The sequence below is a fragment of the Centrocercus urophasianus genome, unplaced genomic scaffold (assembly GCF_019232065.1).
Source record: "Centrocercus urophasianus isolate 14NV4802_14NV808 unplaced genomic scaffold, USGS_Curo_1.0 seq_22, whole genome shotgun sequence".
Taxonomy (NCBI): domain Eukaryota; kingdom Metazoa; phylum Chordata; class Aves; order Galliformes; family Phasianidae; genus Centrocercus; species Centrocercus urophasianus.
The window spans coordinates 14,046,161-14,068,610 of NW_024884778.1; the positions used below are offsets into that span (position 1 = coordinate 14,046,161).

The 22,450-nt window shown below is 43.6% G+C and overlaps 1 protein-coding gene and 1 long non-coding RNA gene across 2 annotated transcripts in view; both read right to left on the reverse strand.

The window, feature by feature from the left end:
* Positions 1-9,027, reverse strand: part of FBLN2 (fibulin 2) — a 107,933-nt gene extending 98,906 nt beyond the window's left edge. Inside the window, exons 1-3 of the mRNA XM_042823389.1 lie at positions 9,013-9,027; positions 8,258-8,315; positions 6,493-6,623 (exon numbers count right to left, since the gene is read on the reverse strand). The gene's annotated coding sequence lies outside the window, so the exon portion shown is untranslated. The remainder of the gene's footprint in view (positions 1-6,492; positions 6,624-8,257; positions 8,316-9,012) is intronic.
* A 267-nt stretch (positions 9,028-9,294) lies between these two features.
* Positions 9,295-22,160, reverse strand: LOC122162765. The gene is made up of 3 exons (XR_006169692.1): positions 19,336-22,160; positions 17,579-18,752; positions 9,295-9,643 (listed from the first exon to the last, which is right to left on the reverse strand). It is a non-coding gene; the product is annotated as an uncharacterized LOC122162765 (long non-coding RNA).
* Between the last annotated feature and the right edge of the window lie 290 nt (positions 22,161-22,450).

Here is a 22,450-nt window from a genome sequence, read left to right on the forward strand (position 1 = left end):
AAAAATTCAGCAAGCTTTCAGGCACAAAGATTCTTCCTCAGATCCAAGAGGGGATCTGAACCATACCCCTGTCTCCATCAGATCTTCAGCATGAAATTTCCTCACTTTGAAAACGTCCACTGACTGTTACCACCACTTTCGTTCTATCAACACAGACAGAGGCAGCAGGAGACCCTCCTAGCCGGAGGCAGCTAGCCAGACCCATGAAAGACAAAAGTTAAATGTCTTTCTCACCACTTGTGCAACAGCATGCCCAGTGCACTTGCTGTACCCAGAGGTGAACAGGTGAACGTACTGCAGTGAGGGACACCACTCAGTGGTGGAGGAAACAAACATGGACGCAGCACAAGTTGGTGCACCTTCAGGTGGGAGAAGACGCAGAGAATTTGTGCTCAGGATCTCAGGCTGAAACCTTAACTGGAACATGGAGTCCTATGCTGTGGTCCATCCTTAGGCATTGCCATCACTCCATCTTTCTGAGTAAAAATGTGGCTCAGAAATAGAGTAATTATTTTTTCTAAGATCTTCAGATCTTTTCAAATATTCTGCTTTGTATTCAAGTGACACTGAAGAACTGATACATCCAGGACTTAATAAAATGAAGCTAAAAGGAAATATTCATCATCTCCGAATGAAAGAAAACTGACAAAAGACAGTGTTCAGGGACCTAAAGGGTAAGGCAGGCCGTGTGAGTCCGTGCAGGATATAGAGTGGCCTTCACCATGGGTGGGATTAGCACATATCCACTTAGGGACTAGCTTTGGAAAGCTGAGCTAGCTCTTTGGAAGTCTGACTCAGGGAGGAAAAATGTTCTTTTGGACTTTCATTTGTCCATTTTTCACATCCTCAGCAATCCTGCAGCTCTCTCTGCACGGGGCACCAAACGGGAGAGAGCTGGTGTTGCATTTTCCTTCCATGAAACAGTCAGGAAAGGTGGACACAAAAGCCTCTATATGTGGCATTGTTGGGCTTAGAGAACTTGACCCAATAACAAGCAAATGGAGCTTTTCCACAAGAAAACCCCAAAGCAGAGGAATTCTCTCTTCTGACATAGGGGGTTATATTTCAGAATCCAAGACCTTACACACAAACAAAAAAAGCCATAAGCAATGATTTCCTAATTGCAGACCAGTGGGGACCCTACCAGCAGCATTCTCTACCCCTTTTTTCCTGCCTCTGTACATTGTAGGAGCTATTTGGCCACACCGACTCCAGAACTATCTCTTCCACATGGCTATAGCATTCCCACTGCAAAGCAGTGCTACTCTGAACAACCACAGAGCAGGGCTGAAAAACTGTCAAGTGTGGGCAGACTCAGACTGAAATATTTTCTCACAGGTTCTCATCCAACCACAGTTTTTTGTTTTTGGTTTTTTTTTTTTTTTCAGAGTTCAGAAAGATGTCATAAAGCAACAGAAAAACAATGCCTACTTGGACTAAGACAGCCATTTAGCAGCATGCCTTTTATTGCAACATAGAGTTGGGAAACACGAGAAATGCGTAGGTCACATAGGAACAGCTTTAAGCAGATGTGGCTGCTTTGAAATATCAGTGCATCAGTATTCCAACTCATTTCAAATCAGAAGAAAACCGTGCCATTTTAAGACCAGCCCCATCCAAACAAAGCCAATGTACTTCTGCTCTGAACATCCCAGTGGAGTCTCATACTGCTCTGGAGATTTTTATCACCGAGGCTTGCCAAGTCTTGCCATGACCTGCATGGTTGAACTCTTACAGTGGGGAGCTAAAGAAATGGCTTACGAGAGGATTCCTACTGTAGTGGGTGAACATGGTGTGAGAATTGTTTACTCTAACAGTTTATCATAAACTGTTTTTTCTGCAGTTGTTTGGCCAAACCCTTCACTCTCTTACACTTATTCAGTGCTCTTGGAGGAAGCTGCACATGTGAAACAGAGCAATGAAGCATAATTCTTTGAACGAGGAGCAAATGTGCCCTGCTGTGGTGCGCTGTTAATTTAATGAACTGATAAACTAAGAGCACTCACAAGCAGCATTCAGGAAGGCATTCATTCAGATTAATGCAAGTATCTGAAAGTTGTACATAAAGCAAACAAGAAATGGCTCCTCAGGAAAAATGGCAGGAAAACAATCTTTGTCTTGGAACTTGACTGGAAGCTATTCTTTGTTCTCAGCCTTCTGCACCATCAACTAATCCACAAAAGAAGCCATGGCTCTCATGGCAGACATGACTACAGGTACTGCTAACAGATTTTCAGAAGAAAACATGTCTGCGGCTACTGTGCCAGCATGCAGAGCCCCTCTGTGAAGGAGCACCCTAACATCTACAAACATCAGCTGGTCTGTGAACTTTTGGACTACTTGGCTACAGAGACAAACCCTCTGCCAAGATCAGCCTCTTCCTTTGCCCTCTGACCACAGAGGCAGGTATGACATGCTCTCTTCCAGGGCTCATTGCCTTCATTTTCATAATGTATAGTAAAGCTCCCAAGAAACTTTGGCTGAGTGCATCAGACACGCTTCAGTTTGGACTGATTTCTCATTATGCAGTAGTAGACAGACTTAAATCTGACAATAGAGGCATGCAGAGAGCGGGCAGATTTGCATTTTCCCGTTTCCCCCATTGGCCTCTCCTGTTTCCTCCTGGCAATCTTCATTCCTCTCAGAGGATCTCCTGAACATTTTGACAGTGAAGAAATTGAGGATAAAATTGAAACAATGAGCTCCTGCTTTCTTTTCCAAAAATGTTTCAGTATTGACCTTGAAAGTCATGGAAAAAAAAAAAAAAGATGAAGCTTTATCTCCTTTGGTGGTGAATGAGATGATTGATGTCCATTGTTCAAATCCTCTTCAGATTTGCTGCATTGAATTACGTGCAGGTTGTAAACCAAACAAAGCAGATATCCGAGATAAGAATGACCGCCAACATGCTGCATCATGTGCAGTTATCCTCCAAGTAGTTCTTCATGTTTGGATTCTAAAAAAATTAAGAAATGTATTGTATTGAAATGTCAGCAGAACATTACAAACATTGAAGGTTCCCTGCTAGGACCCAGAGCCCACGGGCTCCTCCTGTGTGGGCTCTTTTGATGTGGGTTTCTGCACCCACATCCAGCCCTGCAAACGTCAGTGGGACTCTGTGGGTGCAGAGATCTGTCAACACAGCACCCAGCCTTGCTGGATATAGCAGTAGGTAGGATGCAGGAGAGCAGTCAGTGTGAAAGACAAGATGGCTACAGGTTGCAAGAGGAAAGTAAATGAGCAGAAGCCTGGCAGCTGAACCATGAGCAGGGCTGAAACACCCAGTGAAGCTGCATACACACTGCTGCACTGTGTGACAATAGATGGCACAGTCCAGAATAATTCAGAGGTCAGGAGGAATTAAAAAGCATCTTTCAAAGAGCATCGACTGAGCAACCGACAGGCAGTAAAATCACCGAGGGACTGACAGCAATGGAAACACAGGCAGCAAAGTGCCCCCATTGGGCTACACCAGACCACTGTCTCCTGATCCTGTTAATATCTAAGCCCAGGGTAGGGATACGGGGCTCTGCTGAAGGAGTGGGGCTGCCCAGCTCTGTGCCCTGAGCAGCAGCCCTGCAGCAAGGGGATGGGCAGCAGCTGGGGCTGAGGGGGGATGTACAGCCCACCTGTCAGGGATGGAACTGGAGAGGCTGCAGGGGCAGGCGGGCAGCCAGCCAGCGTGACCAACTTTAAGCTTTCTCTCAAGTTTGTGTGGGGCTTTTTTTTTTTTTTTAAATTCCCTTCACTTTCAGCACAAGTGAGGACTTGCCGAGCTTTCAACCCAAAGTAAATTGTATCTTCTGTCATTCCTTTACTCGTTCCTTTAGTTTACATACTTGCCAACTACTGAATTTTACCTTTTCAACTTCAGCAGCCAGGAGCTTTTCTCTTCACGACAGTATTTCTGCTCTCATCAGTGTGAGGACTCATATTTGTATATCCACCTTCAAATAAATATTTCTTCCATTTGCTTCCATGATGAGCACATATGCACCTCAGGCTGCAGTACCCTCTAACAACTCGATGGAGCTGTTGTTGTTAGAGGCAGTGTCTCTGCCCACGTGTGCAGTGCTCACACCACAAAACTTTACAAAAATAGAGTATGTATGCTTGCCATGGCACAGACTGACCTGCGGACAGATCACAATACACTCATATTTCTGTTCTTGAAAAACCTGTGGTTAACTCCCATGTACACAACGTTAGTTATCTGTGGGCTTTTCACATGCAGCAGCCTCTGTAAGATTCCCTTATTTCCTAAGAATAAATTATTTTTTCAATGTTTAATTGTGGTCCTAAATATTCCCAATCACAAGCTCTTTTCTTCCCCCATCACATGTTTCATTATCAGTACAGGGAAGACTGTAGCCTCACCCCTGAGACAAAGCAATATTTCCATCTGATGTTCTGTGTTTCACGTCCCTGAAGTACCATTTTACCATTTCCCAGGTTTCTGCTTTCCCATATGGAGTTGCCCACTTTTCACACTCCCTGAGTTTTCAGAAAGCTGCTGAAAACATGTGGGTCTTCACAACCAAGCAGAATCATAAATGAAACTACCTCTGTCTCATCTTCAGCGCTCAGAAACACAGAGGGAAATGCTGTTCAAGCCTTCCCCAGTTCTTCACCTTCCATCAGGATCTCAAATCCCCAGCAGCACTTTCTGTCACTTCACTTGTTAAGTGGAGTTGTTGCTTTGTCCCATCTACTCCATTTATGAGGCATTGCTCACTCCTCATACACAACTTGCACTCAGAAGCCTGTTCTAATCAGCATCCAGATTTTCACAAGGAATCTGGTGTAACCTCAGCCACTGTGACCCACCAGACCAGGACAGAGACCACCGCTCTGATGAGAGCTTTCCAGCTCAGCCTATCCAAGCAGAGACTCGCTGCCAATGTGCACAGGAGGGCCCTGTGCATTTTAGAGATACAGCATGGTCTCCTCTGATAAAGAAGCACGTAAACTTTTATAATTACTTCACACAGACTATAGTTTTCCTCCTGTGGGTGAATCAAATAGAAACACTTGCATACTGCCCAAGATACTGGGGTCTATGCCTTGATGTCACCCTGAGCTCCTAATACCTGCTATGCAAATAAACTGATGGCCATTCCCTCAGCTGGTACAATGTTACCCTGCACAGAACTTGTTACCTGATGCTGTCTATTGTTTGGAAAGGGCATGACAGACAATTCCTTGCCATAACACCTTTCAGTAGCTATTGCAAACCATTACCGTTACCAGCTCTAGTCCACCCTAGTCCAGGAGTGGATCCAGCCTTGATGCTGGCAGAGCTGCATCACACCACCTGGCTCTGTTCACCAACAATACACAAAAGTGGAAACAGATGTGGCACAGGCTGCTAGTTGTACTGCTGTCTTCTGATCCCACAAGGAAAGAGCAGGTATCACCAAAGCAATCATTAATTTTCCCCAAAGCTATTCTCTATTAACAGCCTCAGCACTTTTTGCACAAGAAATTAGCATTATGTTGACTTAAACTCACTGTGTTGACAACCAACTCCAGCCTTATTTAACATACAATTGTTATTACTGATTTTCTTGCTTGCTTTAATGTGTAAACGATCCAAAGCAATAACTAAAATTGCATTTTGACAGCCATGTGGACGTGGGCAACTGTCACTAAGGTCTGGTAGACCATATTTCTTGTCCAGCTAGGACCAAGGTCTCACATTAGAGGCTTCCAAAATTGAATAACATGTAAAGCTAATAAAACCTTGAATCAGTGTGGAGGCCTGATGATTCAGTCTTGGAAAACTGAAGGCCATGTGAGCCAGTGAGTACTGACTCCTACCATAATGCATTTATAAAACGTGCAAAAGTTATAATCTACTGAGGCAAAGCATCCTTGCTGTTGTTGGGCAGCACAGACATGCAGCCAGCCAAGTTAGCAAAACTACCTCATGAGACCCACAAGGACTGCTTGGAGATGTCATCCTGCATAAATACACCTAGTTCACACAAAATCAGCTCAGTTAAAGGTTAAGTAGCACAACAGTTACCTGCTCTGGAAAATCCTGCTGAGGTTTTTCCTTTTCTTTTTCTCCTCTGTAGTTAAAACTACAGCTGAAGCTGAATCCATACAACAGATATCCCTTTTACAGCACGTGTTTCTGTGCTGAATTTATGGATGCTGCTGCATAGGGAAGTAACAAGACTATAATACTATGTGGCACTAGTCAGTTCACAACCACAGACCAACTCACAACTGCCTTGGAAAAAGTTCTCCTGTTACCACTGAAGGGAATAGATGACCCCTTAAGACAGACAGCAGCAACACCCCCTTCACAGCTGTCTCCAGTTTCTCTCCTGAAAATTGGCTGGGTGTTTTCTTCGAGATTCAGAGCACAGATGTAAACTATTTAGGGATATCCCCGTTTTTCCTTAACAATGCCAGAGAGAATGAAAATGAAGCCTGTTAGTTTTACAGCCATTAGGGAAAAAAACCTCTACAGTGAGGTCTGACCTGCAGCAGATGGGTCTGTCTTATCAGTGCAGTTTCTGGGGGAACGTTGCTCTGAAGTTTTCAGGCAGCAGTGGGCAGATCCTCAGCTGTGCACAGATCCTATTCTGGTGGTCTCCAGAGTAAGCATGCACCTTCAAAGGAATGCAAAAATAAAGGGTCACAGAAGGTCTTTTCTCTCTATAGATGCATATGTGCATATTCAAGATAAAATCTGTCAACTGAAAACTGGTATTACCAAGATACTATGGCAGCAGCTCATCGGAACAGCCCCACTTACCCATGTGTCACCTGCCGGCCCTCTGGGCTTTTCCAGAAAAGTTACAGCTGGCCCAGGCTTCACTCTTGCGTGAGGAATAGCAGAGAGAAAACCTGGAGCCCACTTGGATTCCAGCCTGTGCCAGCTTCTTCCACCAGGGAAGGACCCAGGCCGCCCCTATTTTCAGCACAAGCCCTGTGTGGGGTTCTGGTGAAGCCGGCCCAAGGCCAGCAGCTGCCTGCAGGACCCATCACAGCCATGGCTCACCCCTCAGCACACCGCTACTGAATTTCACCCTGAGGTGTGTGCTGGGTGCAGACAGTCCCTCCTGTGTCTGACAGGGAGCTGTGACATTTCAGCAGCCTGCAGGCCCCAGGTGACGCCACCAGCTCTGCACCTAAGTGCTGCCTGCCATTTAGAAGTTTCCCAGCAGAACTTTAGTCATCTCTGCACAAGATTCGGCAGGGCTGAATTTAAGCTTGCAAGCTGTTATTTACAACTTTTTTTATATTTTTTTTTTTTTTTTTTTTTTTTTTTTAAGAGAGAAAGAGAGAGAAAGAGATCTGTGCACAAAGCACTTCATGCAAAGTGCATGTGGGTTTGAGGAGTGGGAGAGAACTGCAAATAGATTCAGTTCTTCACCGGTTACCAAAATCCTGCTTGAGACATAAATTCACGCTTAGACCTCAATACAGGTTGTCTTAGAAACATGCAGAGACTTGAACTGATGTCTTCTTTATTTATGTAGACCTTTATCTTCAAATAAACCAATGTCTTGCCTTATGCAACACCGTACTGTAAAGAGAATGTCTTTCATCTCCAGCATTTGCTGTTATGTGGCAATAACAGCGTTTGCTGAAAAGCATCTTGATGTAATAGTAGTTTAAAGTTTATTTTCTAAACAGAGCCGTTGTTTGCCCATAAGAATGAAAATTTGCAATTCTCCTTTACACTTCACATACGATGAGAGACAGAGACTTAAAATCTTCCCGCAGGAGAGAATTAATTGTAAAGTAAAGCACTAAGTATGGCATTTATCTGAGATCGTAAAGGCTACAGTAATTAAAAAAGACTAAAACATATGGTGCACCTCATAAGGATGGATAGTGCGATCTCCCAGACGGAACCTTTTTTGGTTACTGAGAAAAAACAAGAAAAATGCAGCTATTCTCCCCAGTGTTGAAACGTAAAGTGAGCTTTAGTTGTGGTGAAGTAGGAATGGCATTCCCGTTTTAACTCTGCCAATCTGGAGGAGAATGATTTCCTTTCATCTGGTGAGCAAGATATGATCTCCAGTTTGGATCTATTAGTGCCTTTACAATCGGATATGAGGGAAGGAAGTTGTCATTAGTGGCTTGTAGCAGTCTGGCAGCTGATGTCAGCACATGACAGCACCATGCTGCAGCCAAAGGAATGTCACATAACCCTTATATTGCACTTAGAGCACTCTCCCCAGTGCTAGGTTGTATTTCAGTGATGTTATGGATGTAATGTGGAGCACAAACAAACCTTGGTCAGCTGACTGTCTCAGGTTGAAGGAATGCAATCTGATCTCAGAACAACAGACCTGGAAGTTGAAAATAAACAAACAAGAAAACAATTGCAAAACAACAGCAAATACTTGGGTAATCAGATAGTGCGCAGAAGGTGAAAGCCAATACTTCAGCTGGCATTAAAGACCAGTATAGCTCCAGTACATCATCACCCACTTCTCTCCATTCTGGGCTCAGTTCTTGTTTCATAGTTGCTAAGATCTGTATTCTCGCTTCAGAGCGCAGAAAAAAAAAAGACTAAAAACTTTGTGCACAAGTTTAAAAAGATGTTTTGTGAAAATCAATCCCCAGTTAGAGCTCTCAAGTATGCATCGAGTGGGGACACACAGCTTGGGCTGGCAAAGTGTCCCTTTTGAGGGGAAGTCACCTGCTGGCTATTTAAGCCTTCCATTGAGAGGGCACTATTAATTAAATAAACACGATGAATATTCACAGCTTTTAGCCTTTCAGGAAGGTAGTTTAAAAGGAAGTCAATTTAATGAGAATTACTGTGGCAGTGATAAGGAAAGTGAAGTTCTAGCAACTATGAATTTTCCAAGGCATTTCATAGGTGATTTTAAGTGCCCTATGTGAAACCATATGGACAGCATCAACACATTGACAAAGTGCTGCTGCTCAGTGCTTTGCTGCTGCTGGGTAAAGGAATATTTACATTAACCCAGGCATGAAAAGCAGAGCACAAACCTGATAAGATATTCAAATGCATCTTACCCAAGGAGAGGGAAAACAGAAGGCAGGTAAGGAAAAAAAGGGCACTTTTCTTCTTTGCTCTCCCTAAAAACGAAATCAGAAATTTAAGGTTATTAGAAAAAAGCAAGAAAGACTGTGACAAAATATATGAGACATACAAAAAGAAAATCAGATAACAAAACACACCCAACACCACTCAGCCAAGCATTACTTAGTGCCTGGTACATTATATATATATCACTATGTGTGAGGGGTTTCACAAGAAAACTGGGTCTACACACACGCTGCTTCCCAGATCACTTCCCAGTATCACTGGGGAAGTTGGCATCTATTGCAGAAGTATGTGAATATGGCATTGACCAAGAACCATTTTCCTCAACCCAAACAGCCATCATCACATAGAACTTCATCCCATGTTTCCTTTTGCAATGGATCCAAACTTACCATTCAGTTACTTTGTTCTTAACAGTACACATTAGCACCCAGGAGCATGCACTGTATTAACTGCACGCAACATAACTGCAGCCTCCATCCTTGCACCTCAGCTGGAACAGGGAGCTGAGGCCTGATGAGAGGCACGGTTTGGGGCGAAGGGCAGGAAGGTCCATCTCACACAAATTGAGTTTGTAGCTTCATTAATTCAAAGTGGCACCTTCAAAGGGAAGGAGAGGAATTTTGGCATACTTTTTGTTGGAGAGAAGCCTGAAACTCATAGCCCTCAGCGAGAAGTACTTCTAAGATGTAATTTGCCCAATTAAATGACATCACTGGCAGAGAAAAATGGGCTAATCTGTTAGACCTGCAAACCAACAACTATTAGTGACAGCAGCAGCTAAGCAGCTAGAACTGCAACAGTGCAGCTAAAGCCCAAACCTTTAGCAAAGGAACCAAAATTCTTCCCTGAGGAAGAATAAAAATATACAATGTTTCTTTAGAATTTATAGGATTATATACATATTAAACATATCTTTTCAGCAGAAGTAACATCAATCTCATAAGAAAATGAGATTTGTTTTTCCTTTCCTTTTTTCTTCTTCTGGGTAACCTGGAAGCAGTATGATTTCTCTGGTATTAAAGTGCTTTCCGACTACAACTATTTCTGGAGTCCTCAAATCCTACATTTTTAGTTTTATACCAGGAGAAAAATGCGTGTCTTGCATTTTTAGAAAAAGCTTCTCAAATGAATCTTTGTAGATCTGAATATAAATTAAGGCTCAGCTTCCTACATGATGGCAAATCTGTTCTGTAACTCCCCAACTGTCTGCAGTCTCCAGTAACTATAGCAGCCAGTAGGTATTCTCTCAAGTTCAGTTTGCTGCATTCACTCGAGTATGAGCTCAAAGGCAAAACGTGTTTTCTTCCACCAGATGCCTTCTTTAGATTTGATTTACATAAGGGAAAAGTGTGTGAGAAATATCAACATTTGCATTTTAAACGTGATCTTGGGATGTCCGTGGTGGTTCATTCATCTGCTTTTTGGCTCTTCAGTACATTCAGTTCACTTTTATTTGACTATAAAAACATATGGGACTCATTAGCTTAATGGTAAGCTTATTTATTTTTCATCCACTTGCTGGCACTTATTAAACTTCTATCTGTAGCAGGAGACTAGGTGAATTCTGTTCATATTCAATTTTTTCCATATCATAGGGAGTAACTGATCATAGCTAAATACCCAAGAAAAATGATGTTCATCTTGATTTTCAGCTTTTCTGGTAAGATGCTGTATCCTTCTCCTAAGCAGAAGCCTTGGAGAAAGAAGGCCAGCAAGGATAGTTGGAAGTACTTCATGAAGATGCCTGAGGAACTCAGGAATTCATGATCTGAGTGGAATGTCTTGTGCCTGTACAGACCCACAGAAAAAGAGAATGAAGTATTCCTACTGCAAATGGACAGTGAGAGCACACATTCTTGCCTGAGCAACCAGGCAAAATGCCAGAGAGGAGCAGACCCTTTGTAGGGGCTGGACACCCCTAGCTTGGCACAGGCTTTCAGCCTGTGTAGCAGCCCTCAGTGATGCTGGGCTGCTACAGACCCCTCCTTGCAACCCAGGGCAACCTCCACTACGGGAGCACAGTCATTGCGTAGGTCCAGTTCTGGCTTCCAATTTTAGCTCCGCCACAGAGTTCCTTAGAAATGTGTGCAGGTAATCTAACCCCCACAACGAGTTCATTGGGAGCATCCCTTTAAACTGAATAGTGTAATTTGACATCTTTCACCTTTTCGCATCCCTGAAGGAAAAATTTGCATATATGTAAATATATGTAAAATCATTAAACAACTAAGCCAGCTCCTTAGACACTGAAAAGACATTCAGCAGTCTGTGAGCCCCTCAGAGAGACAGTGGGAAGGAAGGCTGGCTGCCTGGAAAAGCTTCTGAGAAAAATGAAGCAGCTGTCTTTGCTAGGGAAGGACTACAGCAGCTATTTAACACTCCTAGCTAAGATCTCATGTCTAGAAAATGCACCACTTACCAAGTGTTACCGCTGCATCAAGCCCGGTAGTTCATAACCACAGACCTGTTATACCATTGCAAAACCACTCCGAGCATATCCCAATTTCCACTCTAGTTCAATTGACAAAAATAACAAAGCAGTTTTTGCCTCCCTAGTGACATTTATGTCACTGCTTCCATCATCATTTGTGCTTCTCCCCACTTCCTCCCACCATGGGCGACGTCTGACTGTTGCAGGACTGTGGTTCCCTTCCTGCACCATGTGGTGCCCACAGTCCAGTTCCAGTGGTGTCGTGCTGAGGCTTTTCTGTATCACGATTCCCCGCAGTGCTAACAACTTGAAAATGCTAACACCCACCTGATGTGCCAGAGATGAGACAATTGTTGAAAAATAAAGCGACTGAATTTCTAGTTTATCAAGCAGCCTTTCCTCTCTTCGGATTTCATAAAGACTCATGCTTTATCTTGCCATTGTTCCATCAACACTGACCAGCTTTAAAAGCGAAGCAGGTAGCAGTGATACAGGGCTTGTTTTCAAGCTCAGGAAGACCCCAGCACTGGAAATCAGCCGGCTCAGCTCACCTGCCTCCAATCTGCTTCCCAGAACTGCATCTCCTCACAGCTCACCTTAGCAAATTTAACCCTACAGTCTGTCAAAAGTACTTTCTTATTTAAAGCCTGCCTTTTGCATTATACACAAGGGTCTAATTTCTGTGCACTACTTTTCACATTGTAGAAAGAGAAATAACATGTGAGAAGGATTAAATAAAAAAATGGTTTTGCTTCAAGAAATCAGTTCTGTGACAAAGAATAATCACCTTCTAAAAGCAAATACAATGTTTCATTTCAAATTTGTGTGTATAGCCAGCATGAATATCTAAAATAATTCCATTAAAATAGAAAAAAAAGTCTTTCCAAGATAAACTACCCTGTATGCAAGAGAAGGGGAAGCTGGTCAACTCTTACATGCAAATTCTGTCTGCTGGAGAATAAATGTCCCCAGGGCCCAGAGATTACCTGGCTTATCCACCTAGCCTTGCTTCTCGTTCCCTCCTGCCTCTGCGTCTTCCAAACCAGAGGCCCCATTGGAGCTCAGGGAGTTGGAGCTGGCAGAAGCTTGTGTCATTCCATGGAAATTAGGAGGATGCTGAGAGAGCAAATTCTATTTAGCTCCAAAAGATAAAGCAGAAATCCAAACATTTCTTTAGAGGGATTTTGGTTTTGCATAAATCAATGTTCCTACAGGGATCCGAGAGGCAGAAGTGCCCTGCTCTCTGTGGGGTGCAGTGGGAGCCAGGCAGTGCTGGGCAGGACACGTGTACCACAAGGCTCCTCCTCCTGCCAGCCTGGGCATCACGCTCCTTGTCGTTACCTGACTTCCTCTAATTGCACACGTGGCCCTTGCCATTTCTGCAGCCTTCCGTGTCCACTTGGGCTGCAATTTCAAACAGTGTCTACATACTTACAAACCATCTGTAAAGGATCGTTAGTGGAGAAAGCCATGAACTACAACACTTAATATACAGTAAAGTAAGAGAGTGAGCTAGTTGCTGTAAGTCAGCCTGTCATCAAAAATGTCACCCTGGCAGCCAGGTCACCCAGTGGAGATTAAGAGCTCAGGAGTAACAGGACGGAGGGTCTGGAGAGTGATAAAAAGGCAGGTGCAGTCTCTGAGCTGCCCATCTATCCTGCCAACATCACGCTCCAGCCCCCAAGCCAAAATTAAAATGCAGGGAACAGCATCGCCTGTCCAGAAAAACTGTTCAAGTTAGTAGTTTGTTGCTGACATGCTGCAAATTTTTCCAATCGCAAAAAGTTGTGCACAACTATTGATTTCACAGGAGCTGGGATACAAGCAGTTAAGTAGTAGGTACAGTAATTATATACCAGTAGAGAGAAGGTCGGAAACAAGGCTCACTCAACATTTTGTTTGTACTTCTGGCATGTCAGTAACAAATGCAGCAAAAATGCCAGGGCAGTGCTAAGTCTGGAACTGAGCAGAATCTGCTGGAATGGCAGAAACTGAAAAACAGATTTAATGATTGCAGCTGCAGTCCCAATACCATCAGTACTAAGGCTGCGTTTTCATCATACTCAGACATGCAGGCAAAGTTAGTAGTGGTCTTAGTTATTAAAGGAATGCCAAATGAAGCTGAAATTAGTCTGCTGTGAGAACAGAAAAGACTGTGTAAAAGTTAAGCAATACAAGCATTCACTATGAGATCTAGCAGTTCTGGAGTAATAAAACATGGACACACCACAGTGTGTAGTAGAAAATCCACGTTTCCTCATGAACTTAGGCCCCACAACTCTTTTCTGCCCCAGCTTTGGTTTCCTGCCTATCCTTATATGGGGGATTGTCTTGGTGTGTGTTGCATCATGGTTCAGATCAAGCAAGATGCTTTGTATCTCTTTAACGGAATAGGGCCCAATACGAATAAATGTTCCCTTAATATTTTGAGAATTAATGATGCATGAGTAATGCTGAAGTCTGATCCAAGAAATGTTCCAGTATACTTGAATATTATCGAGTTTTTCCAAACACCTAATTTCACAAACTGCCCACAGAGCACTGGAAGCAACCAGTAGCCATCCACTGCAGCCCTGGGATCACCAAGCTGCAGACAGGGGGGCTGATGGGGCACCTTTCACACACACACCCTTGCTGCAGGCATCTGAAACACACTCAAACAAGTTATTTGCATTAATGTGGAGTTTGCAAAGAAACACTCCCTACAAGGCAGCCAGAAAGCCATGCACCAGCCTGCTCACATTGTGCCTGCAGCAGACCCCAGCGCCGGCTGACAGCAGCATGGAGCAGAGTTTGCAGCCTTGCTTTCTCCTGCTGACAACCACACGATTTCTGCTAGCTGAAAGTCTCCTCCTAACCAGTGCTTTCTGGAGTTGAAGAGTTCTTGGAACTCAGATGATCATATGGTGTGGCTTAATGAATTGCATGTTTTGTCTTGCTTCTGCAAGTTGATTCTTTCTGACTCGCCCAGTAGCGTTTGTCAGCACTGCCTCTCACCAAAAAGTTAACTGTGGTTGGGTTACTGCGTATGCAAATCTGAAGGTTGTTACCAGGAGAGGGGTGGAAGATGCTTCAGAAGCCCAATATCCCTTCTTTGAAGCAGTAACCAGAAAAGAACTATTACTTAAAGTGTGCTAACACAGATACAGCCAGTAACTGATCCCCTCCAGGTCAGCTGCAGCCTCCTTCCTTCACAGCCATCACCAGTAGCTGCTAAATTTTGTGGCCAGGACAGCAGCAGTGCCTGTACGATCTTGCACGCGTGTTTTCAAGAATGGATAGACTGGAGCCCTTTGAAAGGCGCTAGCAATTTTCTAAGGCTCTTTCCACGCACTACTTCAAATTGATCTCCCTGAGCCTGTTTTGTGGCAGAACTGGAGGTGATGGACACAAGAGGTGTGGTTGGGGCAGGACCAGCTACGTGCCCTCCGTGCTGCTCCACTCCGCAGCTGAAACTCGCCTCGGTGACCTCTCCTTCCCAACATAACTCCACTCTGCAATGCAATGGGAAGCTGGCCTGGCATGGTTTCCTAATGATCTGGAAATCTGTGGGAAATGATAATGTGTCGTGCACAGTTCATGGGGTGAATGTTTTTATTATTTATTTATTGCTAAGGGTATGAAACCAAAGGCAAGACAAGCTGAGCTCCCTCTGTCCTTGTCAAACACTAGCAATAAGGAGCTGTAGAAAAAACTCACTTCATCCTTCTGCCTAATGAAAACCATGCAGAGCTCTGCCTCCTGCAGCTCTTGGGAGTGAGGGGAGGGAAGGCAGGGCTGCAGCACTGCCTGAGGTTGGACCTTCAAAACCGATTTTTTAAAAAATGTGTGTCTCTTAGCGAGGGAAAGAAGTATTTCTAAGTAAAATTCACATTATTTTGGTGGATTTGCAGAATCACTGCTAGATTCTCTGCAGTAACTTGAACTGACTGGACAAAAGCCTTTAACAGAGCAAACTCAGAGCTTCATTCAGTTCCCTCATTTCCCTTCTTTGGTCCCAGTCTCACTTTCCAATCTCTGCAGCACCTCCCAAAACTTTATCTGCCACACAACAACCAGCATTTTGATTTTTGCTTTCTCTGTTTCTAACAAAGTTACCTACAATAAGTCTCTTGGGCACTTACTGCTCTAATCCCCAGCTCCGTATTCTCAGTGCTTCTGACTGTCTCCTCCTGACCGCAGATATTTAATGCACACAGTCATCTTTCAAACCCTTATCATTTACAAAGGTAAATGCTACAGCTGTGCTGGCACCTGCCCTGCTCCAACTGCCAGACTGTCCGAGCAGTAAATAGGCAAATATTTTGCTTGGCTGTACTGGTTGCAATTGGAACAGTTTTGTAAACCGTATGTAAAACCTTGAGCAATTAGCTCCTTTCTGTAAAACAGGAAGAAGTATACAAGAAAGTATACTGACTTTTTCTACCTTTTATGGAAAGAAAACTACTATTAAAAATAATAATTCACTGTATCAGCTGGTGACATTGCTCCCATAGGATAAGGGCCACTCTGGTAGCTGTAGTTTTGAGTATATATGTATGAAAATCACACCTGATTGTATTCATCAATAAGGGGACGAGATTACTTAAATAGATCCCTGAGGTGAAAAAGCAAGATTGTCCCTCCCTCGTTCTAAGAGAAAAGATGACAAATCAGTAAACATTTGTATTTTAAAACTGTGTGTCCAAAAAAAAAAAAAGCTGAATCTGCTACTGTCACCTTGACAGACGGACATAATCATGTCAATGTTTCACATAAATCCACGTGTGATGGGGGAAGTATATGTAGTTTATTCTGTTCCTGTACACCTAAATAAAAAATTGCTCCAGCTCTATCCCATCTCTACCAGCACAGCTCACTGTGCTGTTGTGCAACAGAAAGACATTTCAGCCAAGTGTAAACCTAGAACTGGATTTCAAAAATGTTGGCTTTTTCCCTTCATGCTGTCCTTACACAGGGAAAAATTAATAGTTTGTAGGTACCCGAGATCCTGCTGGCTTCACAGATGGGGATGCTTTGTATAGGCAACACATAGTGTGTCATATCACCCAAACACATGCTCCCCTCATTTACTTTTCACTTGGATGCCAAGAACTGGGAGATTTTGTAAGCTGGAACATGGCATGGAGACACAAACAGCCATGCTACAGACCTGCTTTCCACAGGCAAAAATCATACTGGGCTGCTTCCCTGCAGTGGGGATGTAAAGCCCTGCAGCCATTTGCATCTGCTCCTGGTGTCAGAAATCCCCATGCTCCTGCTGGGCTGAGAAGCTCCTACTGGGGGATGAGATTCAAAGGCACAGCTCTCCTCCCACCCATGTTACTAAGGGAATGTTTTCAGCATTCCCGTAAATGCCAATGGGTTTTCCCAAGTGGCAGCAGTGGTCTCCTTGTCTATCCTTTGGTTGAGCCGCAAAGAATCATAACTTACAGGTGTCTGCTTACAGTTCAGGCAGCCAGAGGAAATGTTTTGTGGCTGCAAAAGATTTAACACAACTTGACTGAGGTCACTGGGCTTGTTCCTGCTTATTTGTTCATGTGGTATATGGGAAGCAAGAGCTAAGAGAAGTATGATATCTCAGAATGATGTTGGCTACAGGAGAAGATTTACCATGCAGCCGATTCTGGAGCCATACTGGCTTCTGGAGGCAGGAAAGAGCTGATGCTTTGCATTCAGTGTGCTCTGAAATTCCTTATCACGTTCCCATCCCCAGGAACAACAGAGGCATTTCTGACACAGCAGCAGCCAACTGGGAGGAGCACAGGAGATCAAAGTTGTCGACTCGCACCCGGCAGCTCAGGCCAATGCTGTGCTGTGAACTATGTGACCCCCCTGAACCTGCTGAACCTCGACCAAAAAGCATTTGTCCTATCCCTGCATCTGTGAAGTCTTCAAAGAGCAAAGCTGGTTTTCATTAATTGCCAACTATTACTTTTTGTGAGCTAGTTTTCCTCCCACTTTTCTTCACTCTAAAAATTACCAAGAGTCCATTCACTCCATCACTACAGTGGGGCTGAGGGGATAACTCCAGCTTCTCTTCCAAATTCCCTGTACTGTCAGATGTTGGCACATGGCAACCCATCCAGCACATTGCCTACCTGAAATCCGAGAGAGCTGTGTTCTGAAAGAGGCTGTTCAGGAGCACTCAGCAGTCAGTGCCATGCCTCAAAATGAGCTGCGAGCCCAGGTGCATTCAGGCCTTGTAGAAATGCAGTCATCCCACCTGTTATCTGCGGCAGGAGAGAGCTTCTGTGATGGCTGTGTTGACACACGGCTGTCTTCCAGTGTTCCTGATGAGCTCATCAGCAGTCAGCTTGAGCCAGGAGCAGCTACTGCCACCATGTTGTAGGTGTGGGGCAGCCACTGCTGCCATGTTGTGGGCACAACGAAACCTCAGCTGCCATGCTGTGGGCACAGGGAAACTGCAGCTGCCATGTTGAGGGCTTGGGGCAGCCCCTGCTGCCATGTCGTGGGTGCACAGCAAACACTATTGTCATGTCGTGTGCATGGAGCAACAGCTGCTGTCATGTTGTGGGCGCAGGGCAGACACTGCTGCCATGATGTGGGCATGGGGCAGTGCAGCGCTGTGCTCTGGAAGGAATGAAGAAGCTGCGTACATGGCCCAAATGGTGACACCAGCAGGCCTCTGGAGATTGGTTGAAACATCTTGATCTTAGTCCATGGATGTCTCTTCAGCCAACACATTCCCTGTGTTGGTGATCTGAACTCTTTTGGCCTCCTCTGTTTTCAGCAAATACCACAGGCAAGGACCCAGCTGAGAGCTCTCCAACAATTTCTTTATCTTGTTTTTCTTTTTCAGTCCAGAAATAGTTTATCAGTCAAAATCAATCCACTTTGTAAAAATGTGCCTGGTTTGATGAACCTTTGATGAATTACAGTCCAAACTCAGTCTTCCCACCAGTTTACCTGCAGAGCTTCAGGACCACAGGCTTCTCGGTGTGCCCAGAATCCAAGTTGTGCAATGCAGACGCGTTTGCACCTGTGGCTTCCTGGGGCCCCGGGGGCCCTGAGGGAGCTGTGTGCTGTGGGTTGACCCTGAGCAGAGGCAGCTGCAGGCCCTGGCATCTGGAGCTCCAACTTTACATTGCCCCTGTGCCCTGCTTCCCACAGACTGCACAGGGTGAGCAGGAAACTCTCAGCTGAGAAACGCTGGGACTGTATTTCAATGAGAGCCCATTCCTGGTACCTACAAACTACCCTCTTCCTTCACAGTTTTCAAGATGAAATGAATTGAGTGTCTCCGGTACTTTCCTGCCAACGCAGAAATAGAAAAAAATAGATCTGTTAATTGTGCTAGAACAGAATTTCAAGTTCTGCAGCTTCCCCTGCAGCGGAAGTGCTGACTCGTGATCGCTTTTAGGCACAGCCCTATATGTTGGCCTGCGACTATGTTTCTGATATAAAATGTAAATATCTTCTTTTCTAAATTTTATGCTAATTTGCCTTTTTGCTTTACATAATTAGTTTCTTCTCAGTGGTATTTAAGAATATAAAATATTTGTTCCATTTTAGTCATCCATTAAATAACTGGTTTGCCTTTATTGGGTGGAAATCAGCACAACCATTTCCTTGTTGCCTAGGAAACTCATCTCAGGGTTTTCATCAAGTTAAAATGTCAGCAAGGTCCTCCTTTAGACGTTACCCAAAAATCACTGAGGACTGTAGCATAAGGACAGCATTTGTCTGAAATCCCCCCTCCCACTGTGAGTCCTCCAGACAAGGGATGAAGAGAAGGCAGATCGACATCAAAAAGTCTAAGCCACAGTATTGTAATCAGAACAGGGACAGCCTAACCCACAATATCTTGCAGATTTTTTTTTCCCCTTTCTCTTACCAGAATATTTAAATCACAGCATGCAGAACAGGTTGGGTGCTGCAGAAGTGATGCCTCCTAATCCTCCCCACTCCTTGAAAAGGGTGGGCTTGCAGCTTCACTGCATTCCATACAACGTACGAGCTTTGTTTTCAATTTATTTCTTTTTATTCAGGAGATAGTTCTTCTTAACATCTTTCACATCTTGAAGAAATGTCATATAAGTACAGCATGCATGGCTGAGTGGTAGTTTCCTCTCCCACATTCACAAGTTGTTCCTGGATTACAGGGCTCTTCGCTTAGCAATCACACCTTCAGCGGTGACAGAATGGGGTTTTCTTTCTCCCAGCATTCAGAGCTGAAGTTCTGATTCTAATTTGGTAGACCTGGGAGAAGCACTTCTATTTTCATTTATAAAAACTTGAGAGGAAAAGAACCAAAAACATTAATTAATAATCACATATTTCAAATCCCTCATGAGGCACATGGTAAACATATCCTCACCGAAGCAGGCAGGCAGAGAGAATTATCCACTCTTTCTTCAGTGGTTGGCTGCTCTTTTCACTGATGTGTCAATTCAAATAAAGGTCACAAAAAAAAACAATGACCCAAGATGAACACATAATTAGAAATAATGTCTGCTTATGAAATGGTATTTGATATTTCTGAGAGACAGATGCAATATAGTCTCTTCTTTAAAAAAAATAGTGCAAATGATCTTCTCATTGCTTGGTAACATTGACGTACTGGTGGGATTCGTGTCTCTCATATTTAATACTATGGTAGGATCCACTAGAAAGAGCAAAACCTCTCTAAATTTTAAGACAACCGTAAAGAGAATTTCCTCAGTATGTGTATTGAATGATTAAAATAATTCAAATAGGATATAGCAAAATACAACACAGAACATAATTATGTAAAAAATACACTAGCAAATAATGCACAGTGTTATTACTACATGTGCCAAAAGCACAGCACAACAATTTTTCAGAGCATATTGTGTGCAAGTGTACCAGCCTGCCCTGAACATGTTGGGGGACATAAAAGGTCTGCCAGAACACAGGACAGCATTCAGCACCAACCTTTGAGCACTTCTGCATGTTGTTGTCTAGTTTTATATTAGATATATTGTACCTGGGGGATGAGAAATATATTAGAGAAAAACCCTTATGATTAAAAAAATAAAAGTTATATGAAATGCCTGCAAGGCCTCTACTTTAATTCTGTGGTACGAAGTTGGAAGTCCATGAAGCTAACACCCCATATAGCCATTAGAGATCCCAAGACAGGCATTAGTAGACAGGGGTGGCTTGGGACTTTTTTTTATTTTTAATTCCTTTAGTTTTCTCCTACAGCCACACGATCTTGTGCCCTTTAGAGCACATTGCTGCAGGGTAACAGGAGCTCCTGCTTGTGTCCCTTCTCACAGCAGTGCTGTCCTGTTTTTGCAAGGCAGCACAAGAGGATTTCTTTAGAGACCTTGACCATCCTTAAAAAATAAAATAACAGTCCACAACCAGACTTTTTCTATCAATTAGATTTGTGAAGACGAACTGGAGGGCAAGGTTCATTCCAAGAAACTCCCAGTGAAACAGGTGGCATCAACACATTTTACCAGTGCACAAGGGAGCTGTTGCTGTTGTGTTTGTAACAACAATTAGAAGGCCTTCGCAGGTTTTTTCCAGTAGTGGGAAAACAGGCAAAGGATACAGAAACATGCCTGGGGATGAAGCTCAGCTTGTTGCATTCCTGATAGTCAAGGGTATGTCCCCAGTACAGGACAAGAGGCTTAGTATCTTTAGGAGCACTATTACTTCTTTTCAATCACCTCCAACCAAGTTACCCAATTAAACTGAATTCGGATTACAGTGCAGGCAAATGCTTTTGTTCCACAACTGGTCTTCAGCCCTTCTCTCCTGTGGTGTCTGCAGCAGCTCAGAGCAGGGAGCCCCACACGCCATGTGTGTGCCTTGAAGTGGTTGTGGTGCTGCCCAGGACAAAGGCATTCTTATCCCTCGGCGCACTACACTGAGGAATTTTGTCTACCAGATGGACTGCAGAGTGAAGAGCCAACAAGAGACAAGCTGTAATTCATAGTTTCCTTGAATTCCTCCCACCAACCACAGTAACTGGCATTTGTCAACAAGGAGTCGATGAACAATTGGTCACGGGAATAAAAAGAGCAGATTCCTGAAATGAAAAGAGGATTGCTACTGTATAAAAATATCAAAATTAGATTGGATCCGTCTTCTGAGAAGCAAGTAAAAAATTTAGAGACCATGATAAATGTTCAAATGTGAACCTGCTTAACTGTGGGAAAAGGCTACAGTGTGTGTCTGTGCTTTGACAGATGCTGTCAGTCTCCTTCTAAAATGAGTCATTCTTCCAAGACTCGAGCTATGAGGAGGCATTGCTTTCAATCCTTATTGCTAAACAGTCATTAATTTGTACGGTTCTACTATGAATGTGAATATAAGAGCAAGATGAAATTTAGGGATAGGCAAGAACCACAGCAGCAGCCCTTCTGTGTTTCTGCATAGCTCAGGTTCCCAAGATTACCACTCAGAAAGGGATGTGTTCAAATTCTGCTACACTTGAAGGCACTTTAATACGGCTCTGCAGATCAGAACACTTACTTTAAACCACTCAGCTCATTCAAAACCTGGTGTCAGCACCCCTCACCTCCCTGCAGCGCTGGGCTTCAAACACACATGTGGTTGTCTCCAGGGCCCTGTTGCTTCACAGATTGTGCTCAGAACACAGGGCTTCCAGGTCAAAGATTATATCTATAGAAACAATTTTGATATGAGAGAAGTATTCCCTGCAGGCTTTAAAAATATACAGTCTTTCCCTGAACTATGGTTCGTATCTTTCTTAATAGAATACAGCTGGCTTAAGGAGTAGATATATTCAAGAACAATTACTTCAGTGAGTGGTGGAAGTACCTCCCAAAAATGTATTTATATTCTATAAAATTGATTTATTAATGAAGGCATTTATTCATAAGAAACATACTCAGTAATGATAGTGACAATTAATCAAACACCCTATTTGGAATTACTATTCCACCAATTCTAATTGAGAGATAAAATGTCCTTTATATTTTTTATATAAAGTGCACAGTGAAGCAATTATT